A 25,908-nucleotide genomic window follows, 5' to 3' on the forward strand; every position below is an offset into this window, starting at 1 on the left:
TTCTTAATGATACTTGGCTTCGCCAGTTTCTGATGTTACGCAACAACATAATACTTCCATGGCAGTGAATTTCACAGATGGAGTCAAGGAGGTCGTTTATGCTGTCAACATCTGAGCTGAAGTTGGCCACTGGAGATAAAGTCTAAACACATTTTTGCACTGTTAAGAGTTTTCCCATCCCATGGCAGCTTGTTGCCTGAGAAATCCTGCTAGGGCCTGAGCCAAAACCACCTAAAGTCAACGGGAGTCTTTTAATGGACCTAAATACCTTTCAATCAGTCCCACGATGAGTGTTTTGCATACTGTGCATTGGGGAATAGCATGAGTCCTCCCTGTTTCTAAAACTAAACTGGCTGTTTATTCAGAGAACTGTTTACAGAGGGTCTGCAACTGCAGCAAGCATTCCAGCCATATGCACACAGACTGGCTTCCTGGTGCCTCTCCATACTCTTCCCTCCTGCAACCTGTGCTCCTTTCTCTTAGTTCCATGCTGGTTGCTACAACAATGAGCTCCTTTTTTACATTACAACCCTAACACCGCTCAAATTATTCTTTGTCACCAATTTTCCTACAGAGTTTTGCCCTTGGATTCATTGTCAGATACGTTAGTCCTGAAAAACTGTCATTATTTGAGCAGCTCTGTAAAAACACTAGTGGAAAAAGAAACTATAGAAGCTTTTGGGTGGAATTTTCAGAAGTACTCAAGATTGGCCTACCTGTCCCACTGAAATCAATGGGAGATTTACCACTGATGTCAATGGGAGCAAAATCAGTCCAATGCTAAGCACATTTGAATAATTCACGTGTCATAGCTCACAATTCTCTGTGAGCAGAATTTGACCCGAATGCAAAAACCTTTCAAACCATGCTAATAAAAGCACCTGCTGGTGCGGTTGAGCTATGCTGCAGATGGATCAATACATTAATAGAACAGATCTATTTTTAAAAGCAGGTGATATAATTTTACATTGGTGAACCACTCTTGCATATTTCAGAAGGGAGAAAGAGAGTCTGGTTGTCAGACCAATGTTTTTACACAACAGAATCATTTCTTCTGCCAGAACTAGATCTGTTTTCCTTTCTATCTTTGAGTTGCCACCAAATTTCCATGACTGGTGGAAGATGCATGGCATATGAGAAGCCATCATGTTTTGTGCAGAGACAATCTAAGGAGGCAGTGTCTGGATCTCCCAGTCCCCATTAAGTTGGGGCTAAGATCTGGAGCTCAGCTTGGATGCTGAGATGTGGTTAAGTGGTTTGACAAGCCCATGATTGGGGATCATGTTCAACATCCAACATTCCGTATCCTGTTTCTGTTCCCTTTTTCCTCAATACCAGACTCTTCCCTTAGCCCTATCACACCCGAACACTTCACCTGAGGCTCAGTTCCATCTCTCTAGTATATGGTTTATCTCTCACCCAAGCAGCGAAACAGCCTCTCGCCCTGTCTGACAGTGGCACAGATCAAAGGGGCTGCTTTTATGCAGCCCATTTTGAAAGACTTCTCTTTATGATCTTCCTGAGTACAGTATCGATTTTTCAAACCTCTTCCTATGAGCTGCTCTTTCAATGGAGTTTAAAGTCTTCTCTGATGTCGCAGAGGGTAGCATTGTTTTTCATGTTACACTAGTTTCCCAATAGGGGATGCTAAGCACACTTAGAGAACTCAACTTGCAGGCAGTGTTGGATGAGAGCCATGAAGAGGAAGGAATAAAGCCTGCATGTTGCTCTGTCTCTTCTCCTGCTCGAACATGGTCTACGGTGTCAGAAGTGAGACCGAAATTAGGACTCTTGCAAAAACAGACAAACTACAAACAAAGCGCAAACAGCAATCCTGGCAGCAGACCAGATTTCTGTCCCTGAGCAGATGGATATGCAAGGGAACATGTTTAGCCACTGGACCACAATGGAAAAACTATGAAATTACAATGGGGCTTGAAATAGAAAAACAAAATAAAAGCAATGATGCTATTACTTGTAATGAGTAAAGCCTGCCACATGCTCCAGTTGCATCTGGCTAGGTCAGCAGCAGACTGCAGGACCCATGCAAACACTCCAAAAGCATTTGCATCCCACAAAAACTGTTGTATAAAAAGGTATCTTTTCAATAAAGGTCATTAAGGATCTGCCAACATCTTAGCTAAGTATGCTACCAGACTGCACAAAAGGGCTGGCTCATGTGATTATCAAACCTTAAAGATTAGCTAATTTGTGATAAATTCGTTCAAGGAACAAAAGATGCAGAAAAACAAATGAGAATTCACAGGGAGCCCACACCAACTATACCAACAGCTAGAGCCATATGAAAAGCTAATAAACAAGTTCACAGCTAAATGCAGAACATAACTGGGATACAGAGATAATACCCCAAGTAGCAAAGAGGAAGCATGAAAATATAAGGAAAATTACACCAAAATCTGTGTAAAAGTAAAAGACAAAAACACAAAGCAGAGGTGATAAAATACAGAGGAATATCTGTGGGTGCTGTGCAGAAAATCATGACAATGGGAAATGCTGTGCATATCAGGATATCTCCAATAATTGTGGCAAGAGAAGTCTGATGGGGGCTAATTTAGCTACAAGAAGTCAGGAAAAAGATCTTGGAGTCATCGTGAGTAGTTCTCTGAAGATGTCCATGGAGTGTGCAGAGGCGGTCAAAAAAGCAAACAGGATGTTAGGAATCATTAAAAGGGGATAGAGAATACGATTGAGAATATATTATTGCCCTTATATAAATCGATGGTACGCCCACATCTCGAATACTGCGTACAGATGTGGTCTCCTCATCTCAAAAAAGATATACTGGCACTAGAAAAGGTTCAGAGAAGGGCAACTAAAATTATTACGGGTTTGGAGTGGGTCCCATATGAGGAAAGATTAAAGAGGCTAGGACTCTTCAGCTTGGGAAAAGAGGAGACTAATGGGGGATATGATAGAGGTATATAAAATCATGAGTGATGTGGAGAAAGTGAATAAAAAAAGGTTATTTACTTGTTCCCATAATAGAAGAGCTAGGGGTCATCATATGAAATTAATAGGCAGCAGGTTTAAAACAAATAAAAGGACGTTCTTCTTCACACAGCGCAGTCAACTTGTGGAACTCCTTACCTGAGAAGGTTGTGAAGGCTAGGACTATAACAGCGTTTAAATTAGAACTGGATAAATTCACGGAGGTTAAGTCCGTTAATGGCTATTAGCCAGGATGGGTAAGGAATGGTGTCCCTAGCCTCTGTTTGTCAGAGGATGGAGATGGATGGCAGGAGAGAGATCACTTGATCATTGCCTGTTAGGTTCACTCCCTCTGGGGCACCTGGCATTGGCCACTGTTGATAGACAGGATACTAGGCTAGACGGACCTTTGGTCTGACCCGGTACGGTCGTTCTTATGTTCTTATGTCAAAACTTGCAGACAAGAAAAAATACACCACTTTGAGAATTGGAAGATGAACTGTTTGCCTGTATATGACATTAATGTGGAGCAGAACAGCAAAAATAAATGGTTTGCAAAGCTCAGCCTACTACCCGATGCCAAGACAAAGCAGCAGCACACAAACTGGAATCTGCCAAATAGGCAGTGAATGTACGAGGCTACAAAGACCTCCTCAGCCATATCCAAGAGAAGGAAATGAAATGAGTCAGCAGGATGGAAGCTGTGGCAGATCCCAAATCCCAATCACAACCTCATCTGTCAGCTAGAGAGAGCTAAGGAAGTAAATCTAAAATTAAATAAAACCAAAATGAAATTACAAGTGACTACAGCACCATACGTGGAACACATGCTGCCCTGCTGCCCAGGATAACAACCTGACCCCAACAAAGGAAGAGCAATACAGCGGATGGCCACATATTAAGTCAGTTCAGAGACCTTTCTGACACCATTTCTTCCAAGCCTCTGACGCGTGTGTGAGCCCCTGAGGTGACTACTGGACAAAGATGCAGTATGGCCATTGTTCCCTCAACGTGATGCAGCTGTCATCACATATATCAAGAAGATGGTGACGAACTATCCCAGCCTGAAAAACTACAGGGCGAACAAAGAGGCAACCATATAGTGAGATGGGGCTTGGGGCATCTTTCCTACAGAAGAGATAGATGCTAGCTTTCACATCAAGATCTCTATTGCCAGTGGAACAAGCATACATCCAAACTGATGAGGAATGTCGGGCAATAGTGTTCATGTGTGAAAAGTTCGACTGGTATATTCAAGGATGGGAACCACCCGGGTTGAAAGGGACCATAAACCACTAAAGAGCATTTTCAAAAAGCCACTGCTAGTGCCCCCAAAATGCCTTCAGTGTAGACTACTGAAAATGCAGTGTTACAACTTTAGATGTATCAGAGGGGTAGCCGTATTAGTCTGGATCTGTAAAAGCAGCAAAGAGTCCTGTGGCACCTTGTAGACTAACAGACATTTTGGAGCATGAGCTTTCATGGGTGGGTGCATCCGACGAAGTGGGTATTCACCCACGAAAGCTCATGCTCCAAAACGTCTATTAGTCTATAAGGTGCCACAGGACTCTTTGCAACTTTAGATGTACAATACAAGAAAGGGACTGAAATGTACACAGCTGGCTTCTGACCCTGTGAAAACAGAGAAACTGAACAGGAATAAGAGATCCTCAACTTGATAGAAAGCATCAGCCAAGCCAGGAATGTGCCAGTTTTAAGGCAAGTATCAGAGGGTAGCCGTGTTAGTCTGGATCAGTAAAAGCAGCAAAGAATCCTGTGGCACCTTATAGACTAACAGACGTTTTGGAGCATGAGCTTTCGTGGGTGAATACCCACTTCCTCAGATGCATGTAATGGAAATATCCAGGGGCAGGTATATATATGTGTGCTAGCAAGCAAGCTAGAGATAACGAGGTCAGTTCAATCAGGGAGGATGAGGCCCTGTTCCAGCAGTTGAGGTGTGAAAACCAAGAGAGGAGAAACTGGTTCTGTAATTGGCAAGCCATTCACAGTCTTTGTTCAATCCTGAGCTGATGGTGTCAAATTTGCAGATGAACTGAAGCTCAGCAGTTTCTCTTTGAAGTCTGGTCCTGAAGTTTTTTTGCTGCAGGATGGCCACCTTAAGGTCTGCTATCTGGACCCATGGGAAGGAGACTCTGGAAAAATTCCACCATGATTTCAACAGCTTCCACCCCACCATCAACCTCAGCCTGGACCAGTCTACACGGGAGGTCCACTTTCTTGACACCACGGTGCAAATAAGTGATGGTCACATTAAAACCACCCTATATCGAAAACCCACCGACCGCTATGCCTACCTTCATGCCTCCAGCTTCCATCCCGGGCACATCACACGATCCATTGTCTACAGCCAAGCACTGAGGTACAACCGCATCTGCTCTGACCCCTCAGACAGAGACCAACACCTACAAAATCTCCACCAAGCATTCTCAAAACTACAATACCCGCACGAGGAAATAAGGAAACAGATCAACAGAGCCAGACGTGTACCCAGAAGCCTCCTACTGCAAGACAAACCCAAGAGAGAAACCTACAGGACTCCACTGGCCATCACATACAGCCCCCAGCTAAAACCCCTCCAACGCATCATCAAGGATCTACAACCCATCCTGGACAATGATCCCACACTTTCACAGGCCTTGGGTGGCAGGCCAATCCTTGCCCACAGACAACCTGCCAACCTGAAACATATTCTCACCAGTAACTGCACACCACACCATAATAACTCTAGCTCAGGAACCAATCCATGCAACAAACCTCGATGCCAACTCTGCCCACATATCTACACCAGCGACACCATCACAGGACCTAACCAGATCAGCCACACCATCACTGGTTCATTCACCTGCACATCCACCAATGTAATATACGCCATCGTATGCCAGCAATGCCCCTCTGCTATGTACATCGGCCAGACTGGACAGTCTCTACGGAAAAGGATAAATGGACACAAATCAGACATTAGGAATGGCAATATACAGAAACCTGTAGGAGAGCACTTCAACCTTCCTGGCCACACTATAGCAGACCTTAAGGTGGCCATCCTGCAGCAAAAAAACTTCAGGACCAGACTTCAAAGAGAAACTGCTGAGCTTCAGTTCATCTGCAAATTTGACACCATCAGCTCAGGATTGAACAAAGACTGTGAATGGCTTGCCAATTACAGAACCAGTTTCTCCTCTCTTGGTTTTCACACCTCAACTGCTGGAACAGGGCCTCATCCTCCCTGATTGAACTGACCTCGTTATCTCTAGCTTGCTTGCTAGCACACATATATATACCTGCCCCTGGATATTTCCATTACATGCATCTGAGGAAGTGGGTATTCACCCACGAAAGCTCATGCTCCAAAACGTCTGTTAGTCTATAAGGTGCCACAGGATTCTTTGCTAGTTTTAAGGCAGGGGCTTGAGAGTATTTGAGAATAAACCATGCAAACATTATCAGGTGTTCACATCCACCATTCTATCAGAAGGGCCAGACAGCAGTGGAGAAGTCCCACCTACCACCCAAGAATACAGGAACTATTGAGATGAGATGAGTGTGCAAGATAGCATCATCTATATATATAGTTAACCATAAAACCCAGATCACTGGGAACAGAAATTCTGACAAGCATACCTTGGAGCCATTCTGGAATAGAAGCCTGTCTCCAGAATGCTAGAGAACCTGTACACTGGCGAAACATGACCAAGGACATCAGAGACCTGATAAGCTGGTAAAACACATGGGAAATGCAGACTAGACAGCAAAAGGAGATAGTGAAAAGACACAGGATCCGCAAGAGACTGTGAGGCAAAGTAGGACTAGGTCTTTTCACAACAAAGTACCTCATGAACGTAGACTTCTGGGACCTAGCTGAACTGTCAGACACTACCACAGTCACCAGCACAGATGAAGCAATGAACCCTTCCAGCAGCCCAATATCCCAAACTGTGTCGTTTCAGACAACACACCCCAGCTGACTCGCAGAGCGCTTGGGAAGGACGGTTACCTGGGATTGGGAATTCAGTCAGATCACAGCAGCACCATACCACAGCCAGTCAAAGGGCAAACCTGAATTGGTAGTTACAGTTTGCTAAGATTCTATTTAAAGAAGCTGCACAAAGCAAAGCAAATGTACATCAAGCCAGCCTTGAACGGAGAATCCCTCCCCCAGAAGCTTTAATAGCAGCTTGTCACTGTGCTTGAAGTCAAGATGTACACATAGCTTGGTGCCTTTTCGCCCAGTGTTACTACAGCTAGCAATGGTGCAGGGAGTAACAGACAAAACGGAGGAGAAACAGAGGTACTATAGGCACTGCATTTAGCCGTATGAAGTGGAAATCCATCAACTTCATGAAAAAACTTGTGCAGACTGTATTTTCCACCGCATGCATCCGATGAACTGAGTTTTAGTCCACAAAAGCTTATGCTCAAATAAATTTGTTAGTCTCTAAGGTGCCACAAGTACTCCTGTTCTTTTTACTCAAGATCTCCCTGTTTATACATCCAAGGATCACATCAGCCCTTTTGGCCACATATTCACGCTGGGACCTCATGTTCAGCTGATTATCCACCCGGCCATCCAAGTCTTTTTTATAGTCACTGCTTCCGAAGATAGCATTCTCCATTCTGTAAGATGGCCTCAGGGCCAACGAGAGGGTGCGGGGGGTAAGCCGGTACAAATTACCAGGGCCTGGCGGTCTGGAAGGGGGCCCGGGGCCTGGCTTCCCCAGCTTCGTCGGCCCTGTTTAGCCGGTCCTCCCTTGTTGAGAGGCCTGAAAAAAAATTTTCACCAGGGCCCGAACCTGCTGTCGGTGGCCCTGGATGGCCTGCAGTCTTTGTTCCTTGATATTTGGCCCTGCTGAAACATATATTGCTCACTTGTGCCCAGCTTACCAGCCCAGATATCTCTGTCAGTGAACTGTCCTCTTCATTATTTAGCTCTCCCCCAGCCTCTGGTGTTATGTGCAAACTTCACCCGTGATGATTTTAGGTTTTCTTCCACATTACTAATAAACTGTTTAATAGCGTAGGGTCAAGAGCCAATCTATGCAGGTCCCCACTAGAAACAGACCCACTTGACGATGATTCCTTGTTTGCAATTGCACAGTGAGACCCATTGCTAGCCAGTTTTTAATCCATTTAGTGTGATGCAATGATTTTGAATAGATCTAGTTTTTTAATCAAAGTTTTGTGCAGTCCCAGGTCAAATGCCTTATAGAAGTCTAAGAATATTAAATCAACACAATTACCTTTACCAACAACTCTTGTAAACTCATCAAAAAAAATTATCAAATTAGTTAGACAAGATCTTTTCTCCATACCCCCATGTTGATTGCCACTAATTATATTACTTTCTTTTAATTCTTTAATAATCAAGTCCCAAATCATCCATTCCATTTTTTTGTTCATGTGATCTTCAGGCATAGAGGCAGGATATTTACAAATAAAAAAATCTAACTGATGGAGATGGTTACCATCAGCCCCGGCCGTTCCTCCTCTGAGACAGGCAGCTGCTTAGTGACCTGCTCTTTGACACAGATGCCAGGACAAGACCTGCACTGGTGGCAATTCAGAGCACAGCCCAATTGGCATCTTCCTCTCTGCAAAACTCTGAAATGACATTTCACAAACACAGACTCGCCCATTTTCATCAAAATGCAGTTGCGTTAGGAGAGCAGCTTGCACTCCAAGCGCTCTTGGGGGGGTGGGGGGTGCCAGGACACTACCATTATGAAGATGTAGTGTGGAATAATAGCGTCTTTGACACTTGAAAACCCAACTTCCCTGGCATCTCACCTACCAGTGCCCTGATTTTCATACCTTTAACTACAGTATCTCACAAGTGATACCCCTCAGATTGAAACTATTCTGTCAGAAGACCAGAGAGGAAGGTTACTCTCCACCTGCATTATCTGCCTGCTATTTAATTGTTTCCTGCAGTGCTGTTAACACTGAAGGAGGTGAGGCCATAGATCCCTCTGTGTCTCTATGTTTGTACTTTTCCTGTAGATGAGACAAAGGGTGACCTTTCAGTAATAAAGGATTTATTCTAAAATGGCAAATAAAATGAATCAGATCAAATCCCTGAACATTGTTCTGTGGTATAAATATTTGAGATGGGAAAAGCAATTTGGATAAAATAAAAACAAACACAACTCTTCGTCCCCAAAGCAATCAATGAACCAAACCTGGTTTTGGAGACTCGGGTAAAGTTCAGCTCGCTTCTTTCTTCCCTTGTTGTTTTTCTATTAATTAGTTCTGACCAGGAGTTAGAGGCATCGAAATACTGAGGGAAAGGCTCCAGTCTCAGAAATTGGAATCTGAAAACAACTGGCAAGTGACTGCAATCTCAAAAGGGAGAAAGAGCTTCTTCTTTTTTTTTTTTTTTAACATTTCCTAACCCAGGCAGTTGAGACAAACCTCTGAACTGCTGAGAGTTTTAAGCACCTCGGTCAACTCTTTGGAAGGTTCCCTCTCAATGATAACTATTGTGCCGACGCTCTGCTGTGCAGGTGCCATGGAGATGAAGGACACTGGTTCTGCCAAGCTGCTGTGCACAGTTTTGAATATTTTCAATTCAAGGGAAAGGGACAATTCTTCCCTAGGTTTAGCTGCGCTGAAGGCACCAGAGATGCACCAAGGAGGGATTTGGCCCTGTATGTTCAAGTCATCAGATTCACCGTCCTTTTCCAAGTGATCCTTCTCATTTAGGTTTATCTGAGGGGCTGTTCCCATGCCCCCACTCAGAACATTTACATTGTGTGGATGGTTAGAAATGATTGTGTACATGTGGCCATTTAAATAGCTGGGTGCTGCAGATGGCACCAAAGTGCGAAGGAGTGACCAGGGCTTTGCTCTTCGGGGCTTTTCTTGCTGAACTGGGTCCTGGTTTTGGGGGAAGATAAGCAGTGGGATTTCAGAAGTCTTGGTGTTGATCTAACTCTGCCCCCGGTGACCTGAATGGGAACTGTACCATTGACTGCAATAGGAGTGGGGCCAGGCTTTTCAAATCTATTTAGCCACCCAAAGATACAGTGAGGCACCTAGAGGGATCTACAGTGCACCTGAGCAGGTTAGGCACCTGCGTCTCAGTGACATCAAGGACCTCCGGGTGCCTAATGTACTTAGGCAGGTTAATCAGCCCCATGAGGCATATAAATACCTTTGAGAAGCTGGCCTAAAGGTAAGCCAAGGCCCCGCTCAGTGGCCACAAAGATTAGCCCAGGAAACTCCTTTCTCCTTGTGAGATGATGCAGGGCCAGGTCCAAGCAAAACTCCTATTGGCATCAGTGAGTTTCTTAAAGTTAAAAAGGACCACAGTATCTGGCCCTTGGTCTTCAAAAGTGTCATCACCCACTGCATTAAATGGAAGCACCAGTGACTTCCAAGTAATAGATACTGATGAACTGGATGGAATTACATCTCTGCTCAGCTGTAAGAGAGCTTCCAGCCCATTGTACTGTAGCTGAAGAAGAATAGCACAGAGGCAGTGAAAGATGGGCTCAGCCTGATTTGAACCTGCTGCCTGAACGTTGTTTGGGCTCAGGCCTGCAGCCAGGTCTGAACTTCACAGGGTCAGCCCATTGCTATTCTTACGCTGCCTAGGAAAGAACCCACAGCCAGATGCGCATTAGCAGACTGCAGCTGTGACACAATGCCTTCGGTTACCTGGGAACTGGCTACGTTCTCTGGGATGCATACCCCAGCATGGCTTGTTCCTATTGGTGTCTCGTTGCATTATGTGACATCTTGTTAAAAAAGCCAAGGACAACTTTTTGAAGTTTCTGTCTGCACCCAAAAGTAGCAGTGCTGGGGGTGATGGCCGGATGAGACCTGCCAGGCCAATATCATAGATTCAAGGGTTCAGATAATTTAGTTCTACCTTGGAATGCTAGGTGCTTATCCAAAAAGCATCTGAGCTCTGACCCTTTTGAGGTTTGTCCAACAATGCTAGTGTGAACCCCCCAGAGCTTTACTTGGATATGCTTGTGATTTAGTAGTGTTGGAACAACATGATGGCAGATGAAAACATATCTCAGTCATTCAGACCAGTAGCGGTTCTCTGTTGTTGTCTACAGGGTTCTGTGGGCCTAGTATTCAGATCAGATGATGGCAGCTAAGGAAACGGGGAATATGTAGCAATGCACCCTCCCTGATCTGGGGGTTGGCAGGGAGCTGGTTTCCTGGGTGTAATTTTGAGCAGCCTCAAGTTTGCTCTAAGTTGTGGCCAACTGCAACAGCTTGCAAAGAGACGTTTTATCAGCCAGGGATCAGCACACAGCAGTGCTCCAGCCAGTAACTCCAACATGCCCCATTGCCCAAGGCCATTACAATAGAGGTAACCCCTGGCAACAAATTAAGACAGCTTCAAGGCTGCTTTGTGCCATAGAAACAATGAAGAACAATTTTAGTAGCAGGTTAGGATCTGATCCGCAATCTCAGTAAAGCTGTTCATCTTCTGAAGACAAACTTTATCAGCACTTGCGAGGCCAGGAGCACTCCCGTCCCTTGGGTCTATTTAATGCAAGTGCCACACTAATTCTCAGAAACTACAGAACTGCAAGTTCCATTAACAGGCTGCTATTGAGAAGCAATGTGAACCTCACTCATAAACAAATCTTGTTGCGAAGGATGTGACCAGAATACCGAGTTGCACCTCACAGCCATGAATGATTTATGCTGAAGCTACCGCCACACAACCCCCAGTGTGCCCCTCATCTGTGCACTGACATTTCTTTCTGAATATTTAAGTGAATGTCTGCTCCAATCTCTTGGGCAAAATAGAACACACACAAAGTGGTGTGCCTGGCCTGGAAGTTTTTACTCCGTGTACAATAGATCAGCCTGTGATGAATGCTGGGAACACGCTAACAGGGCTCTGTGTCAGGAAGTTGTTTTTGTTTGTATGAAGGTGAGCCCTGAAAGGCTTTGGGGAGGATTTTATAAGTATAGCGCAGGTCTCGAGGCAGCTTTACATTTACCTGAAGTCCTAAGAATCATCTGAGCTTGAAAAAATGCAAATATCAAAGCCCTAATTATAGCCTTTCATTAGAGAAATAAAGGACTGTTTGATGAAGCACTTTCAGCAAATGTCAAGGGCAAATAGTGTCCTAGAACAGGAGGGGTGTTTGGTACGTGCAGCTTTCGTTAGAAGCTTATCAAAATAAGAGAAGGATTAAGACAAATAATGGCTTCTAGGCCCCTAGTACCTGTCAAAAGTTCTCCTACCCCCTCCCTCTGCTCCTCCCCCCATGTAGGGCCGTTGGAGAATTCTGTCTTTTCTATTTCAGCACTCCTGCTGTTCTGTGATGGCAGCCAGTTGCTTATGTTATTTCAGTACCTGACAGTATTAGTTGTTTTTCCATAAGGCATTAACCATATGCTATAGTGTTCTGTAACATATTTTCTGTTTTCACACCTATTTTTTGTGTGCAGTTTGTAAAACTTCTCAAACAATAAGTAAAATAACATCTATGTAGTTTGCATGTTGTGACGGGTTGGATCACAGAAACCCCCTAGGGATTTGCCAACTGATGTGCCAAGACTACTTCTGCCCCTGCTTTCCCTGCCAGCCTGGGACCCCAGCACCCTGTCTTACTGAGCCAGACACACCCATCTGCTCCAACACAGACCCAGGGTCTGAACCACCTGCCCCAAAGCTGCAGACTTAACTGAAAGCAACTTACAGAAGTGTTCCCGTCTTTAACACTCTGATGCCCAACTCCCAGCGGGTCCAGTTCCAGTAAGCTTCCTTTTACAGACTAGTCTCCTTCTAGTCTGGGTCCAGCAATCACTCACACCCCCTGTAGGTACTGTCTTTTGTTCCAGTCTCTTTCAGTCCATCCTTGGGGGTGAAGAGGCTCTCTCTTTAGCCAGCTGATAAAAAAATGGAGGGGTCTCCTAGGGGTTTAAGAAGACTTTCTCTCATGGGTGGAGACACCCTCCTCTCTCTTATGCAAAGTCCAGCTCCAAGATGGAGTTTTGGAGTCACAGGCAAATCACATGGCCATGCATGACTCAGTTTTTAGAGGCAGTAGCCATTGCTTACCTGCTACCTTGATCGTCCTCACGTAGACTTCTTATGTGGATTGGACCCTCCCTAGATCCATTATCCCATAAATATCAGAGGGGTAGCCGTGTTAGTCTGGATCTGTAAAAGCAGCAAAGAGTCCTGTGGCACCTTATAGACTAACAGAAGTTTTGGAGTATGAGCTTTCGTGGGTGAATACTCACTTCGTCGGATGCATGCATGTATTCACCCATGAAAGCTCATGCTCCAAAATGTCTGTTAGTCTATAAGGTGCCACAGGACTCTTTGCTGCTTTTATTGTCCCTTAAGTACTTCTTGACTGGGCACTTAATCTGCACTTTCCTTTCTCAAGAAGCTGACCAAATGCTTTACAAAAGGCTACTTAAAAATCAGGCAAGTACACAGCCAATATTCATAACTTTGAATACAAAAATGATACATGCATACAAATAGGATGAATAGATTCAGTAGATCACAGAGATATGTTACATGGCATATGTAGCATAAAACATATTATAGTTATGTCATATATACATTGATAAGCATATTTCCATAAAACCTTATGGAGGGCACCGTCACACATGTCGGTGAGATATTATGAGTGTTTATCTGATTTTTTTCATTGTAAAGAATTGACCCTATGCTTCTCCCATGACTGAACTCTCAAAAACCTTGCAATCAGCCCCCCAAAACACACGTTGTGTGTGTCACCAAGTCTATAATACTCATTGTATTAACTACGAGGGAGCTGGCGTACTATAGCTACAAGTGATAACTGGAAACTTTGCTTCTTTGTCCGACTTGTCTGTCATCCAATCTTTTAAAAGTATCATATACACCAACCGAGCTTCCTATCAGATACCTAGCTTGGCTCCTGGGTGGGAGAAATCACAGCAATTATACGACTCTAATAAATATGAAGTTTTTTTCTATTAGGGTCCATTGGACACAAACTTGCAGCAATTCCTGTTGGAATCATGAGCAGCTTGTCCTATGTTCAGCAAGAGGAAAGCTTGCAGTGGGATTCCTTTTTTTTTTTTTTTGGTGCATAAGGGCCTAGCCATCACGTCAATAGAAATTACTGGGTTTCACAGGCAATGTTCTATGCTGCCGTAAGCAAATAAAGTGTTTGGTTGGTATAAAGCAAGAGTAATTCCAAGTTACACTTCGTTAATACCCACTGTAAGTGAGAGACAAACCAGGCCAAGCATGTCCGAATATTGCAATGAAGGCAATTTTTTCATAGGAGAATACAGCGAATTGTGGCCCATGGAAAATTGATTGATTATCCTTCCATAAGAGCTTGACGCGTCTAGACGAAAAGTCAATAGTGAGGCACTAGCAGAATCTATTTTGTACACATGCTACTAGCATGCTCTGATATTTTACATTCCCATAATGGCCCTGGAACGGTTTTCTCAATTCTATGTTATTTCCAGGCCTCCACTGCCCTTTGAGCCATTTTCCTGGTCTTCTCCTTCTTGTCACTGAGTGTTTCATGGTCACAGTTTTAGCCCGTGATGTAGAAAAGGAAACAAGCCAGGAAGGAACATTCTGAGCTCGAGCTTTCCCTTAGTTCCTTTTGTATTAAAAATAACACAATTGCATATAAATACAGGGCTACATCCAGAGTTCAGTGCAGCTGATGGAGTGGGAGGCAAAGGCAGCTCAAGGCCACCTTTCTCTATCTTTTATCCTACGACTGGATGGGGCCATATTAGCTCCCGGTGCAAGACACAGCACCCATAAAAATACTCTAACATGCAGCCGCTGTCATGGTTCACTATGTCCATTCTGGACATGCTTTGCCCAGCCCCTGGACGTTTGAGAAGAGCACACAGTGTCAAGAGAGCTATGCTGTCCTTACATCGCCAGAGGGTTCCTTTACAACAAGGTAATTCCCAGTTGCCGCTTTTGCCCTTTGACCCAAGGCAGCAGAGCAAAGAGGACTTAGTGTGGCCAGGGGGCTAACCCAAGAGGCCTGAGCTGTTTTTTTTCCAATTTTGTGGATGCAATTTAATGCCTCCAAATTTGCACCCACACTCAATTGTGGATGCAGCTGAGAGCATACAAACATCTACCTTACAACGGCTGCCTGATAGTGAACTGTCCATCTGCTGGAATTTGCATTTGCAACTAACTACCCTTCAGAATTACACCTTCAAAACTGGAGACCAAGTTCTGACTTTTAAAAATGCCAGTCGCAAGGGGGTGTTCCGAAGGAGGGATAATCAAGATTCACTATCCTGGGAGGAAAAGCAATACAGGAAGCACTACACATTAGTATTATTGATGATGATGTAAAAGTTTCGGGTGCACCTTTGATGAAGCCCAGGAATATTCAGTCACACAAAGCTGGCTGGGAATTACAGCCAGTTACTCTTTATTACCTAGCATATTTTAAGTGTGTAGCCTGATGGTATAGCTATAAACTTGATAATTTCCAAGGATGCAAATATCCATTCCAACATACAGGGACATTCGCATTGTTCAAGGCATAAAGCCATCAGTAATGCAGCCTTTTGTGTTCACATGCTTGAAATATGCCAGGATGTATAGATGAACTAAGTCCTGGCAGTTGATTTCAGCTTTATTTTCCTTTGACATGTACATAGCGGGCAGGGTACATGCCTATGGTTTTGCCATGTACAGCTCTGGTTTTGCACTCACAGACCAACATATTCTGCTTTATTGAAAAGATAAAGATGCCAGATGTAGGCAACACATATAAACCACGGCCCTGCTGCGAACCCCTTAGTCCCATTGTTGAGCAGTTACTCACACAAGGAATCCCACTGGTTGAAATAGGACTGTTCATGTGAGAAAAGGATTCAGTCTCTGGCCCCAAGTGAGTGAGCCAAGTGGACGGGCTGTACATTAAGGCCTCACTCTGGCAATGTTAAGAGACTTAAAGTGATTTATTTGTAGCGGCCTAAAGGGCTTTAGTGTAAATGAAAATTCAGGCCAAAATGAAGGAGTCACTGATATGAAACCCATTAGAATTTGCTTCATATTATTAAAACAATTTTGTTTGAAAATATATATCTTTCTTGATAACCTAGAGCTTGGTTATTGTGCAACAAAGGTTAGCAGGGAGTTTCACTTTGGGACTAATTCCAAACGAAACATTATTTTCATTATCGCAGTCGTTATGTGAGTAGAAAAGGCAGCCATCACGCAATACCACTTTCCTTCTGTCTTTACTCGGGGTTTTATTACTGGAGATTATACTCTAGGAAGCAAAATGGTTCAGAAATCATACTTACATGTTTGTTCAGCGTTCGCCTTGCCGGATAAATGTCATTAACTTTCTGACTGCTGTCATGGTTACTACCTCTAGCGATGACCAAAAGAAAAGTGAATTCAGTTAATAGTCATGAAAACACATATGTATTTTATGTGTACACATTAGCGAGTGTGATGTTCTGTTTCCCAGCAGCGTGTCATTCATCAGCACAGCACCTGAACCAAACATACCTATTTGCAAGCTTGTTTCACTTGACAGAATGTTCCTCTGGCAAAGCTGCTTTGAGATCGGCTCTGTGCACCCACAGATGTGGCAGGGTGTACGTCCAGCAAGCAGGCTAAGGGTGGACACAAAGCCTTTCACTTTTAGCAGGGTAAAGAAAAGAAACCCCTAACTCTGAACAGGGACAGAACAAGGAACAGACAAGGATAGGGAATGCACAATAAAATCTTTACCAACATTGGAAAACAACCATACAAATCCCCACTTTAAATAAAAGGAAGGTAAAATGAATCACTGCCCATAGCTGTTGCCTGAACCCAGCACCCAGGACTTGCTTTGAAAAATGCCTGATGCGCCTTCCCAGTTATATCCTGCTGAGCTCCAGGGCAGAGAATGTGAAGTCATAAAGTATGACTAGGGAACAACCCAGTATGCGGAGACACTTGAACACCTGCTATGGATCGCATGGTGCATTATCCTGGCCTCATCTTACACATGTGGAAAAAGGGAACAGCCAAGAACTTCGCAGATGGTTGCCAAAAGTTAGACTGCAAGGTCCATATTTGTGCATCTTAATAAATTTCTGCATTTCAAACCCGCAGAGCTGACTGCAGCTCCCATTGGCTTCATTGGGGCAGACGGACGTTTGCATTCTGAAGACTCAGGCTCATTAGTGATGCCCACACATTTAGCAAGACACAGCTAATCATGTCCATGACTACGACAACTTCCCAGCGCGTCTGTAATAAGTACAGATGTCGCTAGCCCCACCTTTGTAGTAGTTATGATTCATGTCACTAAAATATGCTCTATTCATTATCGCAGCCCTGTTCATTTCTGTGCCAACCTCTGTCATGTTGCAAGCAACAGGGGACTCTGTCAGGCTTGTCAAAACCAAGTGTTTTCTGACAGGGATCTTTATATATAACCTGACTGAGATTCACTTTACAGAAGTTCGGGATCAAAAAGGTTCTTCTTTGTACAGAACAAGAAACGGAAAAGTAAATTCATCTCAACGAAAGGGATTTTTTTTTCTTTGTTGCTACTCCAGGCATCCACCAACTTTTAGATGAACCACTTACAAACTTGGCTTTAATTGTTCTCACAGTTAGTTAATTACATATTTCTATGTTAATCTCTTTCTAATTAACTAATGAAAAATAGCCAGAGAAAAACACGCAGGCTTAATGTGAAGTTGTTTTCAAAATACTTTAATGTCAGACATGGAAGGGAAAGAAGAAAAAATGGCTGAAATTTATTATGATAAGCAAATAAAAGTAACATCAGAAAACTCATTTGGGCAGGTTCTTCTTTGGGCCTCTGTAGCTTTTTAATGCATATACAATGCAAAATGAAATGAAATGGATTTTCCCCTAAATACATGATGTGACTGAATCACTGGAGTTGGAGAGCTTTTAAGGGTCATTTCAGTCCCCTGTCTCATTGATTTCTTATTACCAAAGCATCGCCAACACAGAATTATCATTGTGGCCAATTACAGCAATCTTACAATTTCCCTTGGCTGATAGTTTAATTGTCTAAATGTTCTTACTATTTTAAAAGGATGTTGTCAGGTTAATTTAGGCCTCAGGTTTTTCAGAAATGATTCTCTGAAAAAAGTAATTGAAAATGGTTCTGGCACAATCCTGCAAACTTTGCTCAGGTTACTCAATCTTTTTCCTACTAGCAGTCACAAGGAAGCAGGTGAGGTTTGCGCCTTTAGTTTTTAACCAAGTAATATTCTCTGGAGCAGCTTCCAACTTTTCAGTGAAAGTCAGTAGATTGGAACCAAGCATGGCCTTTTTGCTACTTGTTGGTTCTGCACCTTGTGCAAAGGGGCCTTGGTCCTCAAACGAGCTTCCTAGGGACTGCAGTAATAAGCCCTCATCACCTATATGGAGATATACCTGTCTCATAGAGCTGGAAGAGACCTTGGAAAGTCACTGAGTTGAATCCAGTCCCCTGCCTGGACCAAGTACTGTCCCTAACAGTTGTGGATTTTTTGTTTTTTTTCTCCCCAATCCCTAAATAGCACCTCAAGGATTAGTACTCACAACCCTGGGTTTAGCTGGCCAATGCTCAAACCACTGAACTATCCCTCCTGCCAGGTGATGATAAATGAAAGTGAAATGGACAAGTCTGTTTTAATTGTCCAACTAAACAGACACCTTTTTTTTTTAATTACCCTATATTTCTTGGCTTTAGACTCTGCCTAATCCTCATTACTACAGAGAAGAATCTATTCCGTCTTCTGGTAAGTACTTTCAGAAAGGGATGTCTACGGTTAGTCTTATATTCTTGAGAAGGTGCTATATGTATTCAGTTCTTCTCACCTCCCCCCAGGTGTTTTCAGATTGAACAGTACCTGTTATAGTCTTAACAGTGCTAGCCAAAGAGGAATCAATCCCTCACATTTCTGAAGATACCTCCCCAACATTAATGCTTTTTAGAGACATGTGAAGTCAGTATAGCTTATGCCAACAGTGAATGTGACTCTGGCTGTAGCATCTGATTGCACACACAGCCAATTTTTCAGAAACAGAAGTAGAATATCTGCTCGGTCAGTCGTATCCCCTCATGTTAGATGTGTATTTTTCATCACTCCCCATGCTGATTCCCTGCCCTTCGTTCTCAGCCCTTCTCTCTAGCCTCTCCAGGTCATGATGTATTTAACACTATGCTCCAGTGGGTGCCTGTTTTACCTCCCAGTTTCATAATCACGTAAGAGTCTTTCTGAATCCCCCCTGCAAACACTTGAAAAGTACATTCCCGCCTTCCTGCCTGAGCACAGCAATGCCAGGAATTGGATCAGTATTGGTGAAATGCTGGTCCATCATCCCTTCATGTGAAACAATTATGAAAGCTATTAGTGCATGAGACTTACTTGTACCATAACAGCGGTGTCAGAGGAAATGAACGAACAACCAAGGAAAAGACATTATTCATTAATTTTCCTCATGTTCATGGTGGTAGCATTTTGATTGATAGATTTTAAGAGCAGAAGGGACCATTGTGATCATCTAGTCTGACCTCCTGTATAACACAGGCCAGAGAACTTCCCTGAATTAATTCCTGTCTGAGCCAGAGCAGAATTTGAAAGACACTCTATATTGATTTAAAAATGTCCATGATGGAGAATCCACCACAGTCTTTAGTAAGTTGTTCCAATGTGCTAATTACCCTCACTGTTAAAAATTTACACCGTTAGTTCTAGTCTGAACTTCTCTAGCTTCAACTTTTAGCCATTGGATCTTGGTTTACCTTTGTCTGCGAGACTGAAGAGCCCCCTGTTATTACCAAGTTTTGTTCCCCATGTGGGTACTTATAGTCTGTGATCAAGTCACCCCTTAACCTTCCCTTTGATAAGCTAAACAGGCTGAGCTCTTTGGCTATGTCTACACTGCAAAGAAAACCCCAGAGTGCCAAGTCAAAGTGCCCATGTCAATTGATTTGGGCTCGCGGGGGGTTGGGCTGCAGTGTTGACATTCCCAGTTGGGCTGGAGCCCAGGCTCCAAGACCCCCCTACCAGCCAGGTTTCAGACCCCGGGCTCCAGCCTGAGGGGGAACAGCTACACTGCTGATTTTAGCCCCAGGAGCCTGAGTCAATTGACCTGGGCTCTGAGATTTTCTTTGCAGTGCAGACATACCCTTTGAGTCTCTCACTACAAGGCAATAGGGACGAGTTTGCCTACTAGGAATCATAGTTAAAGACCAAAACATTCATTTCACATAAGCCACCAAATATCATCACTGGCCTGTGCTTAACCAGTATGCTTTTAACTGGGCGCCATTGCATCTTTCTTTTATATTGCGGGTCAAAGTCTGTTCCCAGTTACATCCATTCACCATCTGACTCTCCATACCCATCCTGTTGGTCTACCCACTAGATAGAGAATAATGGAAACAAAATACCAGACATAAAATACCTAACGAACTGCCTAGTTACTATTTCTTTTGTTCTTGCCCTTTGTGATTGCCTTGGCATAGTTATTCAGTTCACTAGTAAAAGTATATTTCTGATACTTACAGTACTTGTGCTCAATTTAAGCCTCAGGGAATCAAGTTATGCTTTCTGATTAATAGACCATCATTTCTGGTGAGCAAAAATAGTCAGATAACTGCAAGATTCAGTTGCAGGGGAATTATTGTTCATATTCCTAAGAATCATGAAGCTAAAACAAAACAAAAAAAGCTATTTTGGGGCAGAGCTGCCCAGAGGATTCAGGAGGCCTGGGACAAAGCAATTTCGGGGGCCCCTTCCATAAAAAAAAGTTGCAATACTATAAAATACAAGATTCTCATGGGGGCCCTTGTGGGGTCCGGGGCCTGGGGCAAATTGCCCCCCCTCTGAGCAGCCCTGTTTTGGGATGATAGAACAATCTTTTTGATAGTGCTGACGAAAACCAAACAGCAGGACACTCCTCTCACTCACCTCCCTGCAGAAGCACAGTGTTGGGATAAAAGTTAGAAAATCCTTAATTAAAGTGAAGAATTAGTGCATCCGATCCCTTGCAACTGAAACTGCTCTACATACTGGGAATAACTCTGTTGGCCAAATCACGGCTGGTTGCCTGAACTCCTATGTGAAGCCTCTTGGTTTCTCCATGTTAGTAGTCAAGAACCAGCACCTCAATGGCATACATAGAGAAGAAGTGAGGAGCAGTGAGGAAAATATAGCGGACTGAAGAATTTCCCAGTTTTCTACCAACAGGGTGAAGGGGAAATTGCTCATATTGGCAAGTTCAGTACAAAGGAAAACAATGGGAAAAGATTTATAAAACATCGACAATTGTGAGCAAAGAAGTCAAGAACTTCTCAGACGAGTGCATGATATACAAGATGGTTGTTCAAAGCAGTCTAAGGGATGTAGACACATAGCTAACATTAGCGTTATCTATGTTATTCCAGCCATAAGCAGTGATGGATCTTAAAACAAACATTTCCAGGCAAAACACTGACAAAATCAGAATTAAAATTCCACAGATTTCATGGTATTTGGACTCAACTCATTCAAAAGATGTTTTGGAGCAGCAGCCCCAAATTTGAATCTAGAACTAGACCTGAGTTGAAAGGTTTGGGCCATCTTTAATTATAAGACAAACATGCACCTGGAAGCTCTTAGCTGTGCATGTGTCTAAATCACTTAGCTTGGAAAAACTCAACCTAAGTGGATTCAATATTCACCCTCAGCAATGACCCCAAACACAGCTAAACACATGCATGAGCATGCATTTCATGCAATCAACCTATGTTCATTCATATTCCACGATCAACAATCAGAGCTGGCCTGAACCAAAACCAAGGTTCCAAAACACACATCCAGTTCCAGGTTCAAATCTGAGATGGCAGCTTCTGTAGGAGCAGGATTCTATAATTTCCCATAAGAATTAATGTATGATTTGACTTTATCCTGTCAACCACCCTTTTTGAATAGCAGAAAGGAATGAGCAACTAAAACAATCCTTATGACTGATTATGGTCACCCTTTTGTTTTAGGATAAGTTATTATCTCTGCTATGGTTTCCTATATGCATTACAAATTAGGCACTCTAGTTAAATGTACATTTCTTTGTTTCAAGGTTTTAGTAAGTAAGAGACAGAATCTTGTATTGTCTCTGTGTTAAGGAGATTAGAGGAATGTTGAGGGCTTGAAGCCCCAATGTGAATTGTTTTAGTTATAAGATTTAGCAAGGCTTGATTTACACTGTATTCTGCTGGATATACAATACTGCTGTCTGTATACCTTTGAAGGTTCCTGTAAGAGATTGTTTGCATGAATGAGAACATAACATGAGAACATAAGAACGACCATACCGGGTCAGACCAAAGGTCCATCTAGCCCAGTATCTGTCTACCGACAGTGGCCAATGCCAGGTGCCCCAGAGGGAGTGAAGCTAACAGGCAATGATCAAGTGATCTCTCTCCTGCCATCCATCTCTATCCTCTGATGAACAGAGGCTAGGGACACCATTCTTTACCCTTCCTGGCTAATAGCCATTTATGGACTTAGCCACCATGAATTTATCCAGTTCTCTTTTAAACATTGTTATAGTCCCAGCCTTCAGAACCTCCTCAGGTAAGGAGTTCCACAAGCTGACTGTGCGCTGCGTGAAGAAGAACTTCCTTTTATTTGTTTTAAACCTGCTACCTATTAATTTCATTTGATGACCCCTAGTTCTTGTATTATGGGAATAAGTAAATAACTTCTCCTTATCCACTTTCTCCACATCACTCATGATTTTATATACCTCTATCATATCCCCCCTTAGTCTCCTCGTTTCCAAGCTGAAGAGGCCTAGCCTCTTTAATCATTCCTCTTATGGGACCCTCTCCAAACCCCTAATCATTTTAGTTGCCCTTTTCTGAACTTTTTCTAGTGCTAGAATATCTTTTTTAGGTGAGGAGACCACATCTGTATACAGTATTCGAGATGTGGGTGTACCATGGATTTATATAAGGGCAATAATATATTCTCAGTCTTATTTTCTATCCCCTTTTTAATGATTCCTAACATCCTGTTTGCTTTTTTGACCGCCTCTCCGCACTGCGTGGACATCTTCAGAAAACTATCCACGATGACACCAAGATGTTTTTCCTGACTCGTTGTAGCTAAATGAGCCCCCATCATATTGTATGTATAGTTGGGATTATTTTTTCCAGTGTGCATTACTTTACATTTATCCAGCTTAAATTTCATTTGTCATTTTGTTGCCCCATCACTTAGTTTTGTGAGATCTTTCTGAAGTTCTTCACAATCTGCTTTGGTCTTAACTATCTTGAGTAGTTTAGATCATCTGCAAACTTTGTCACCTCACTGTTTACCCCTTTCTCCAGATCATTTATGAATAAATTGAATAGGATGGGTCCTAGGACTGACCCTTGGGGAACACCACTAGTTACTCTTCTCCATTCTGAGAATTTACTATTAATTCCTACCCTTTGTTCCCTGTCTTTTAACCAGTTCTCAATCCATGAAAGGACCTTCCCTTTTATTCCATGACAGCTTAATTTGCATAAAAGCCTTTGGTGAGGGAACTTGTCAAAGGTTTTCTGGAAATCCAAGTACACTATGTCCACTGAATCCCCCTTGTCCACATGTTTGTTGACCCCTTCAAAGAACTGTAATAGATTAGTAAGACACGATTTCCCTTTACAGAAACCATGTTGACTATTGAGGAGTGCATGCATCAGGAAAAGATAAGGTGTGAAAGCCATCACAAGTGTCCAGATGGTCAAGAAGAAGTGAGTTTGCAAGACTCCTGAGGGGGGGTGCAGGACCCCCATGTCTCTGTTAGCACTCTCTGCAGCTCTGGTGCAACCCAGGAAGTGACTCTGGTCTTCCTAAATATCAGTTCTAATGCCCATCTTGTCCCCAATGAGGTGGAGTTTTCTTGCTCATGTGGTTTATGTTGACTTGAGGTATGTTCTCCAAAATTCAATAAAACTTAAAGCTTATTGGTTTGTTTCAACTGCTCTGCTCTTCATTTCTTCATCCCAGAGGAGCCCAGTTGCTGTCTTGAAGTAGAGTGAAGACAACAGTTCTGTTCAGAGGCTTCATGCTGGTGCTAAGGATGGAGACTGATGGCTTCCAAGTTCAAATTTTAAAGGAGAACTGTGTAACCAGGGCTCCCGAGGATCCCTGAGGGTCAATCACACTTGACAATGGGCCGTCCCCATGGTTCCCAAGGTTTTTCTTATAGTTCTTTTATCCACATCGATAACAACATTGAGTACAATGAAAGGCTAATAGTTCAGGTGCTATTGTATTACCTGCAAAGTTCCTCATGAGTACTTCTATTACTGTGCAGAGGCTTTGCAAGGGTTTCAGAAGAGCATGTAATTGCACGGTATATGTCCTTTCGGCTGCAATATGTAGGCAGAGTGATGGCCATTGAAAAAGCAACATTTGCCCACAATTATCACCCAGTGTCTTTTGAAATTCTGCAGTTTTATTTTACTTAAAATAGGAAATAACTGCAATAGCTCCAGGGGTAACTGCTGTTAAATTCTGACTCTTAATGGCAATCACTGTGTTACAGGCTGGCAACTTTTCCTTGCCTTGTGGGTTTAATTTAGATAGATTTCCCCCGGTGAATCTAACACTTGGAACTGAAAAGGTAACACTTATAAATGTGCACTTATTACAACTGATTTCATAAATATATAAACAAGAAATTAATGTCAATGGGAGCAGGCTGCAACTTGGTTCTGCTTTGCTTTTGTGCTTTGTTTATCTCTGAAGCATCCACAAATGGAAGCTGACTAGCCGTGTAAATTAACCCTAATGGGATATGGTGTTTGTGAGAAGTACTCTGCCACTTTCTTTAAAAGAGCTCATTTCACCATCATAAAAATTAGACCATGATCTTTGACAAAGTGGCTCTGCAGATTTGACTTCATTAGCTGCTTTGCTGACTGCTAGTCTCCCAAAGACACAGGTATGGGGCACACACATCTGGGGAGGGATAGCTCAGTGGTTTGAGCAATGGCTTACTAAACCCTGGGTTGTGAGCTCAGTTCTTGAGGGGGCCACTTAGGGATCTGGGGCAAAAATCAGCACTTGATCCCTCTAGTGAAAGCAGCAGGCTGGACTCAATAACTTTTCAGGGTCCCTTCCAGCTCTATGAGATAGGTGTATCTGTAAATATCCAATCTTAAGACATGGCCTGTCTGGTCAGAACAGTTGTGCCATGCTTACAAAAAGTTGCTAAATAAACTTAATTGAGCTTTTCAACCATTATACTTTTCTTGTTTTCTTTCCCACTGCTTACAATTTCAAAATGTTGCCTTAAGCCACACACTAAAACCAACCCCTTCATAAATATATGATCTTTATTTGCTTATGCAGCCATCTTGAAAAGGTCACCATTTCTCAGTGATTAGAAAATGTAACGTGCCAAACTGCTCACCATGGTAATACTGCATGATTTAGGTAGATATTTGTGCAGGACTGAGACCCAGGGAGCCCATAGTGCCATCTGGCACAGGGCACACCATGCCATAACACACTCATTGCCCCAACACACTGCTGTCATAACCTGGATCTAAAAGGTGTCACGTCAGGTATCATATGCAATTCAGTGTCCCACTGGTCATTAATATTAGTGCATGATGTATGTATGGGAAGTGTATAAGGAATTATAAATGTGTGCTGGAAGCATATTCTTAAAAGGTGTTTTGTAAGCAGTATATAAGCCCAGCCTGTTCTAGAAAAACAAATGTTGTTTCACTTGTTTTCCTGTGTCTCCCGTGTACATTGAGCTCAGTATTGCCACAGATGACAATGAAATTACATCTCTATATAAGGTAAACAAAGCCATCAAGCTAAACTAAGTGTGTGGGGGGGGGGGGCAGACTGTGTAATGATGATGACAAGGGGTGGAGCCTGCACTCTGAGGAAGCCTTCCTGGTTCTTGAAACAGAGACAATAGACTTTGGGAAATATGAGCAA

This window comes from Gopherus flavomarginatus, chromosome 8 (genome assembly GCF_025201925.1).
Source record: "Gopherus flavomarginatus isolate rGopFla2 chromosome 8, rGopFla2.mat.asm, whole genome shotgun sequence".
Classification (NCBI taxonomy): domain Eukaryota; kingdom Metazoa; phylum Chordata; order Testudines; family Testudinidae; genus Gopherus; species Gopherus flavomarginatus.